Source organism: Pteropus medius, unplaced genomic scaffold (genome assembly GCF_902729225.1).
Source record: "Pteropus medius unplaced genomic scaffold, Ma_sr-lr_union100, whole genome shotgun sequence".
In the NCBI taxonomy this organism is placed as follows: domain Eukaryota; kingdom Metazoa; phylum Chordata; class Mammalia; order Chiroptera; family Pteropodidae; genus Pteropus; species Pteropus medius.
In genome coordinates, this window is record NW_024350324.1 from 1,382,846 (window position 1) to 1,389,187 (window position 6,342).

Below are 6,342 nucleotides of genomic sequence, written 5' to 3' on the forward strand. Positions count from 1 at the left end.
AATTTTTAGGTGAGGCAACCCTTGGTTGACCTCACAGATTGCAAAGACCTTGTCAGCTCACAATCCTTTATTTTTATTTATTTATTTGTTTATTTTGGCGCCTACAGCACCTGGTCTTCCTAGGCGGCCTCCCATCCAAGTTCTAACCAGGCCCGACCCTGCTTAGCTTCCGAGATCAGATGGGATTGGGCGTGTTCAGGGTGGCATGGCCGTAGTAAAAAACTTTTTCTGTAAGGAGACAGGGAACCAAGATTTTCGGCTTTCTGAGCCGGTCTTGTGTGTGGTACCATGAAAGCCTCCACAGGCGACACGTGAATGAATACGTGTGGCAGCGTTGTGCCAATAACACGTTATTTATGGACGCTGAAATACAAACTCTGCACAATTTTAATGTGTCACAATTCATATCATGCCTCTTTGGGGTTTTTTTCAACCATTTAAGAGGGTAAGAACCACCTCCCCCAGGGGCTGTCTGTATAAAAATGGATGACAGGCTGGAGCTGCCGCCTGGGCCACGCTGTCCTTGCACTAGACAACCTCGGGGACCCTTGAGGAACTGGCTTTCTCAGATGCTCAGATTCTCAACCCACGTTTTCAACCAGCAGGCTCTTCAGTAACCCTAAAAACAACCCCCAGCGTGCACAAACACTAACCCTACGCTGCTAGAGGCCTTATTTCCTCCTAAAATGTCCCCCTGAATTCACTTCCTAGGCCTGCGATGTCCGGCGTGGCAGCCACCGCCACCTGTGGCACTGAGCACATGGAACGTGGCTCATCCTGAGACGTGAAAATCTGTTGAGTGTAAAACACACACAAGATTTTGAAGGCTTTGTACGAAAGGACGTGCAGTTGGTTCCTGACACCTTTATGCTGGTGACACGTTGCAACGCTAAAATTTTGGATATGCGGGGCTGTCAAACGCGTCACTGAAATTAGTTTCACCAGTTTGGCTTTTTGGAGCCCCGTTTCTGCTGGACAGACGGCTTTCTGGAGAGGAGACGGGGGACAAATGGTTCACATAAACCTCCGTGGGGCACAGAGTGACAGTTCCCAACAGGCGCTCGAGGTGACTATGCTGTTCCCATCACTTTGCCCATAAAAACGAAATAATGGGGAGGGATAAACAGGCAGAGAGCAGAGGATGTTCAGGGAGGCGAAGCTACTCTGATGACGTAAACAGTGGCCACGGGTCATCGTACGTCTGCCCAAACCCACAGACTGTACGACACAAGCGGCGAACCCTGACGTAAACTGCGGGCGCTGGGCGACAGCGTGTCCGTGTAGGTGCACCGGCCGTAACTAATGCCCGCTTCGGCGGGGGACACTGGGAGGGGGAGGCAGGGGATACATGGGGAATCTCTGTGCCTTCTGTTCAGTTTTGCTGTGAACCTACATCTGCTCAAAAATAGTCTATTTTTTAAAAACAAACATCTTTTCACTTTAATGCAATCATAAAATCATAAAATCTTATTATTAGAAATAGATCAGCCCAATGGTTCCCAGCTGGGGTGGCTCTGTCCCCAGGGGACACTGGGCAATGTCTGGGGACGTCTGTGGCTATGACACTGGGGGGTGCTCCTGGCATCAAGTGGGTGGGGGCGGAGCTCCCAGTGTCCCGGGCGGCCCCAGTGTCCGCAGGGGGAGACTCAGCAAGAGATGGCATGGAAAACCCAGCCCCAGCCCCTGGCTAACTTGTCACTGCAAAGCTTCTCTCTGGTCTCTTCCCGACCGTCCGTCCCATGCACAGGGGTTATCCCCACCTCTCTGGCCCCTGAAAAACTGTCACCGCACCTACGGCGCTCACGGAACACACACATCTGGGCCCCCATCTCCACCACCCCCAGGGACCCTGACTCCGAGAGCCGGGCCAGGGACAGAATGGCCCCGGGTGCCCCGTCTGTACACCTCCCCGTGCGTGCACACAAGCATCTCATTCACATGGCGCTGCCGGCGCCTGGCACACGTTCTGATGCTTAAAATAGGAACACAACCAGCCTTTGTTGGCGAGAGGAAGGAAGGAAGGGTTCACACAAAGGAGCCCCGGGCACGTGCTGGGGCGGGCAGCGGCGGGCAGGGGAAGGGGCAGTCCCCGGAGTCACAGTGAAGGTCGCTCTGGAAAGGTAAGGCGAGGCCAGCTCCCACGGCGCCACAGAGGCGGAGCAGGGGAGCGGGATTTTTTGAGTGGGTGATGAGTTGGTGAAGGTGGCAGGCAAATGACGAACTGATTTCTGCTTCAGAGAGAGGATCCTGGCCTCGCGGGGTGGACCCGGCGGGGCAGGACAGACTGCTGCTGGCCCAACAGCGGGAATGCTCTGCATGAGGGACAGCGAAGCACTTAGCTCACGGGGAAAGAAACGCAGATGGAAGGGACAGAGGTAAAACCCCTGGGCTGGCCCCGGACGAGGTCCCAGGCTTCGGTCTCACGGGCCCCAGGGGAAAGTCACTTGAGGAGCAGCACGACCCTTCATTGCCAAGATGGGAATGGCCAGATGTCCGCCAGTGAATGGACAGACACACGCGCTGTGTCCGTCCACACAGGGCATGCCACCCGGTCATGAAAAGGGGGGAGGCGCTGACACTCGCCATGACGTGGACCGACCTTGAACACAGGCTGCTCGGTGAGAGAAGCCAGACACTCGAGGCCACATGGTGTGTGATGCCATTTACCTGACATGTCCAGAACAGGCACATCGACAGGAAGTAGATTTGGGGTTGTCAGAGGCTGGAGAAGAGGGTTGAGGAGTGAGCGCTGATGGGGACAGGGGATCTCATTGGGGTAATGAAATGTTCTAAATGGGTTTATGGGGATGGTTGCGCAACTCGACAAACTTACCGAAAAAATCAAGGCTGTGTGCTTAAAATGGCTAAGTTTTAGGACATGGAAATTATACCTCAATTTAAAAAATTAAAAACAATATGAGTTTCCCCTTTGCTAGGTCCTCAAGGAGACCTAGTAGCCACTTCTGGAAGCGTCTCAGCTGCCCAAAGCCCCTGCCCACCCACCGGCAGGACAAAACACATTGAGAGAATTAAGCTAATCAGTGCTCTGTAGGGGGATGGAAGTGAGCCCCCAGGACTGGCCACCCCACCTTCTCAGCTCCCCCATCTGGTCTCTAAGGTCTCCCAGGTGACAAATGACACAAACGCTTTTCTCTAGACCCCAAAGAGAGAAGCGGGGAAGGTGCGATTCGGGGTCCAGAACCCAAAAGAGGAACAGGAAACCAGAGGGGGGCTGCAGGAGCTGGGCCTTAAAGGACCCAGGCGGGGGGCCACTGGGGAACAAGAGTCCACTGCTGTCCCCACTCAAAACACAAAGGAGCGGGGAGAGTAAGCGTGTGCCAGCACCCGGCAAGCGCACGACTGTCCTGGTCACCAGCCTCTCTAGACAGCTCGGGGGCCGGGCCCTACAACCTTTTTGTAAGAAAGTACAACGGAAATGCAAGAATACGAATGACCTAGTACGTTTTCAGGACGACTGTTTGTTTCAGGTGCAAACCTGTGGTAACACCTTGAATGAAAAAGGCGTTTTACACCACCACATGGGGGACTGAAACATAAACGCCTCCACTCCGTGCACAGAGCCGGACCGCCTGCGTGTAAGCGCCACTCACCTTCAGCTGTCGCTCTCTTCGAGGGGAGGGCCCGGGATTTGAGAAATAAGAACAGAAAACAACGGCGTCAGTCACAGGATCCTCCCTGCAGAAGACCGAGAAGTACCTAAAAACTCAGGCTTCCTGCTCCAGCTCAAAACCAACGGAGTGACCCGCGCACTTTGGCGTCTTACGACGCCTGCGACTGATCCATCGATCCCATATTCAAAAATCAGTGGAAGTGTTCAAAAGCCACACCAAAGACCCACCTAGGAATAGGTCGGTGTTTCCAAATTCTCTGAGAGCAGTGTGATTTTTATTTTATTGCCCTCCCCCTCAAAATTAGAGCATAAGACGATTTGAAAACAAACCCCAAATCTGGGCTGAACTTCCCAAGCATCAAAGCTGAGATAGATGTGCTCTTTACAGGAGAAAATTTAGGTTTTGGTTTTTTTTTTAACAGGGGGTCTCGACTGGGGTGACTCTGCCCCCAGGGTACACTGGACAGTGTCTGGGGACATCTGTGGTTGTTGCGACTGGGGGTGCTCCCGGCATTGAGTGGGTGGGGACTGCTGTTCGACCCCCTGCAGCGCCCGTCCTGACCCAGAGTCGGCTGAGCCCACGGAGGGACCCAGGTCCCAGGCCAGGTGGTAAAGCTCCTGTGTGTAAAGAGATCATCGCGGCCCAGTGCCTCCCTTCGGGGTACATCCCCGAACGGCTGCTGTGGGGGACGCCTAAGTCAGAATGTCCCGGCCGCCTTCTCCTAAGTACACGTGCTTGTTCCTTAACACACCTCAGAATCTCCCGGCGTCAGATGCAGGCAGATTCTTCTTTATATGTTTGTTTTTCCTCACTTTTAATAATATGGACCTTTTTTCTTTTTTCTTTTTGCAGATTCTGTTTTAAAGGTCCAGGAGTGAGTCTTCCATGCACCCCAAGGTTGAAGGACTAGAGTCAAGCTCTGACTGGCTCCCTCCCTCCCTCCCCTCCGTGACAACCCACTCTTTCTACCCACCCACCTTCCCCCCTCCCAAAACACCTTAATTTAGAACGTTATTATCAAGGCAGCACGCAGCCTGCCGTGTGCCAGGAGCATGCTAGGTGCACTTGACTTTCGCAGAGACGCTCTGAGGTGCCTGACACTGTTTTGTTACCCCCCGCCTTACAGAGGGGTAAACTAAAGCCCCAGAGCCCATCGAGCCACGCACGAGTCCGACACCTGCCGACGGTGGGACACTCAGCGCCCCGCTGAACAGGTCCGCGAGCCTGGCCTCTGACACCTGGCCTCGCTGACACCCCGCAACAGTGGAGCCTCGCGCGGGCTCTCACTCACCCCCTCTTCTCCCGCCAACCTGGCAGCCCCTGGCAGCCCCCGCTCCCCAGGAAAAGCGAAGCGCCTCCCACACCCTCAATATCAGTCCCCAAAACTCCCACTTTGGTTCCTCGCTCCTGAGCCCAAAAATTCCTGAAAAATTCCGTCCCAGCACGAGCTTTCTCTGCCCCCCAAGACGTTCTCCCCTGCACCCTACATCCCAGACACGGACCCCGCAAAGTGTGTGGGACCCCCAGCTCCTCCAGCTCACCGATGTCAAGGGGTTTCCGCCCCATGCCCCTTTCTACGCCCAATGGTGAGCTCCTCAAAAGTGGGGGCGAGTCCCTTCCACAATCCTATAACTGACTTCTAACCAAGATCCCCCCTTTCCTCCTAACCAGTCAACCTCCCCTAAAACCTTCCCATCGCTTCCCATCTTGTGCCCCATACCATGTTCAGGCCCCCACCTCCTTTCCCGGACCCCACCTCCTTCCTCAAGCTTCCCCTCTAACTCTGCCTTCCACCCTCGGCTCAGCCCTCAGCCCGCGTCTCGGTCACCCTCCCCCGCCAGTGGTCCCCGACTCAGTCCTCAGTCCTTGACGCCCTCCCCGAACGCCCCCGCCCTCCTTCCGACCCCGCCCCACCTCCCCGCAAATCCCAAACCCCTAACTCCACCCCCAGCACCCCCCAGCCAACTCAGGCCGTTTTCGTCCCAGCCTCCCCTCAGCTACCGCGACTGGAGTCCGCAGTAATGAGCAGAACCCTCAAGCGCCACCCCAGGCCGCCCAGCCTGCCTTCCGCCATGACGCACCCATCCCAGGCTGGGGGCGGCGGACCCCGGCGCGAACCGCGGCCGCGCGAGCCCTTACCTGCGCCCCGGCCGCTGCGGCCGCCTCAGCCCCGCCGCGCAGCCGAACCCGCCGCCTGGCGCGCGGACGCGCGCTCCCCTGTGCGGGGCGGGGCGGAGCCCGCGCGCGGGGGGCGGGCACTGGCGGCCGGCGCAGCCAATAGCGAGCCCCGGAGGCTGGGGCGGGGCCGGGGGCGGGGCGCAGGGCAGGCAGCGGGGTAGGCTGCGCCCGGGAGGGGGAGGGGATTGGGCGCGGGCGGGGCCTGAGGGCGGAACGCTGAGTGGCACCGCCGCTGGCCACCCGCGCGCGGGGAAGGCGCGGGAGGCGGGGCTATGCTAATATGAGAAGAGAAAGGTGCGGGGGACTCCGCCGCGGGGCGACCAGCGGACTTTCGGAGGCGACTTGGTGACGTCAAGGAGGCGCGAGGCTTTCTTCGAGTTCGAATCCCGAGTCCTCGCTGCGGGGGCTCCCTTGCGGCAGGAAAACCGTCCCCCGCTAGTCGGTCGCGTGACTCGCAATGCAGGACGATCCTAACCGCTCCCTCTCGCTGAGGACTTAGAGGAGAAGTGATGTAATGCCCACTTTACAAAGG

At 57.1% G+C, this 6,342-nt stretch overlaps 1 protein-coding gene and 1 pseudogene across 4 annotated transcripts in view; both read right to left on the minus strand.

Moving 5' to 3' along the window:
* Window positions 1–6,342, minus strand: part of GNG7 (G protein subunit gamma 7) — a 106,474-nt gene that overhangs the window by 97,123 nt on the left and 3,009 nt on the right. For 2 of the 4 annotated variants that reach the window (XM_039839166.1, XM_039839164.1), the window contains one exon: window positions 3,612–3,696. The gene's annotated coding sequence lies outside the window, so the exon portion shown is untranslated. Of the gene's footprint in view, window positions 1–3,611; window positions 3,697–5,771; window positions 5,826–6,342 lie in introns of those variants that run through there. The other 2 variants (XM_039839165.1, XM_039839163.1) reach the window with 2 other exon arrangements.
* Window positions 99–217, minus strand: LOC120583764 (uncharacterized; annotated as a pseudogene).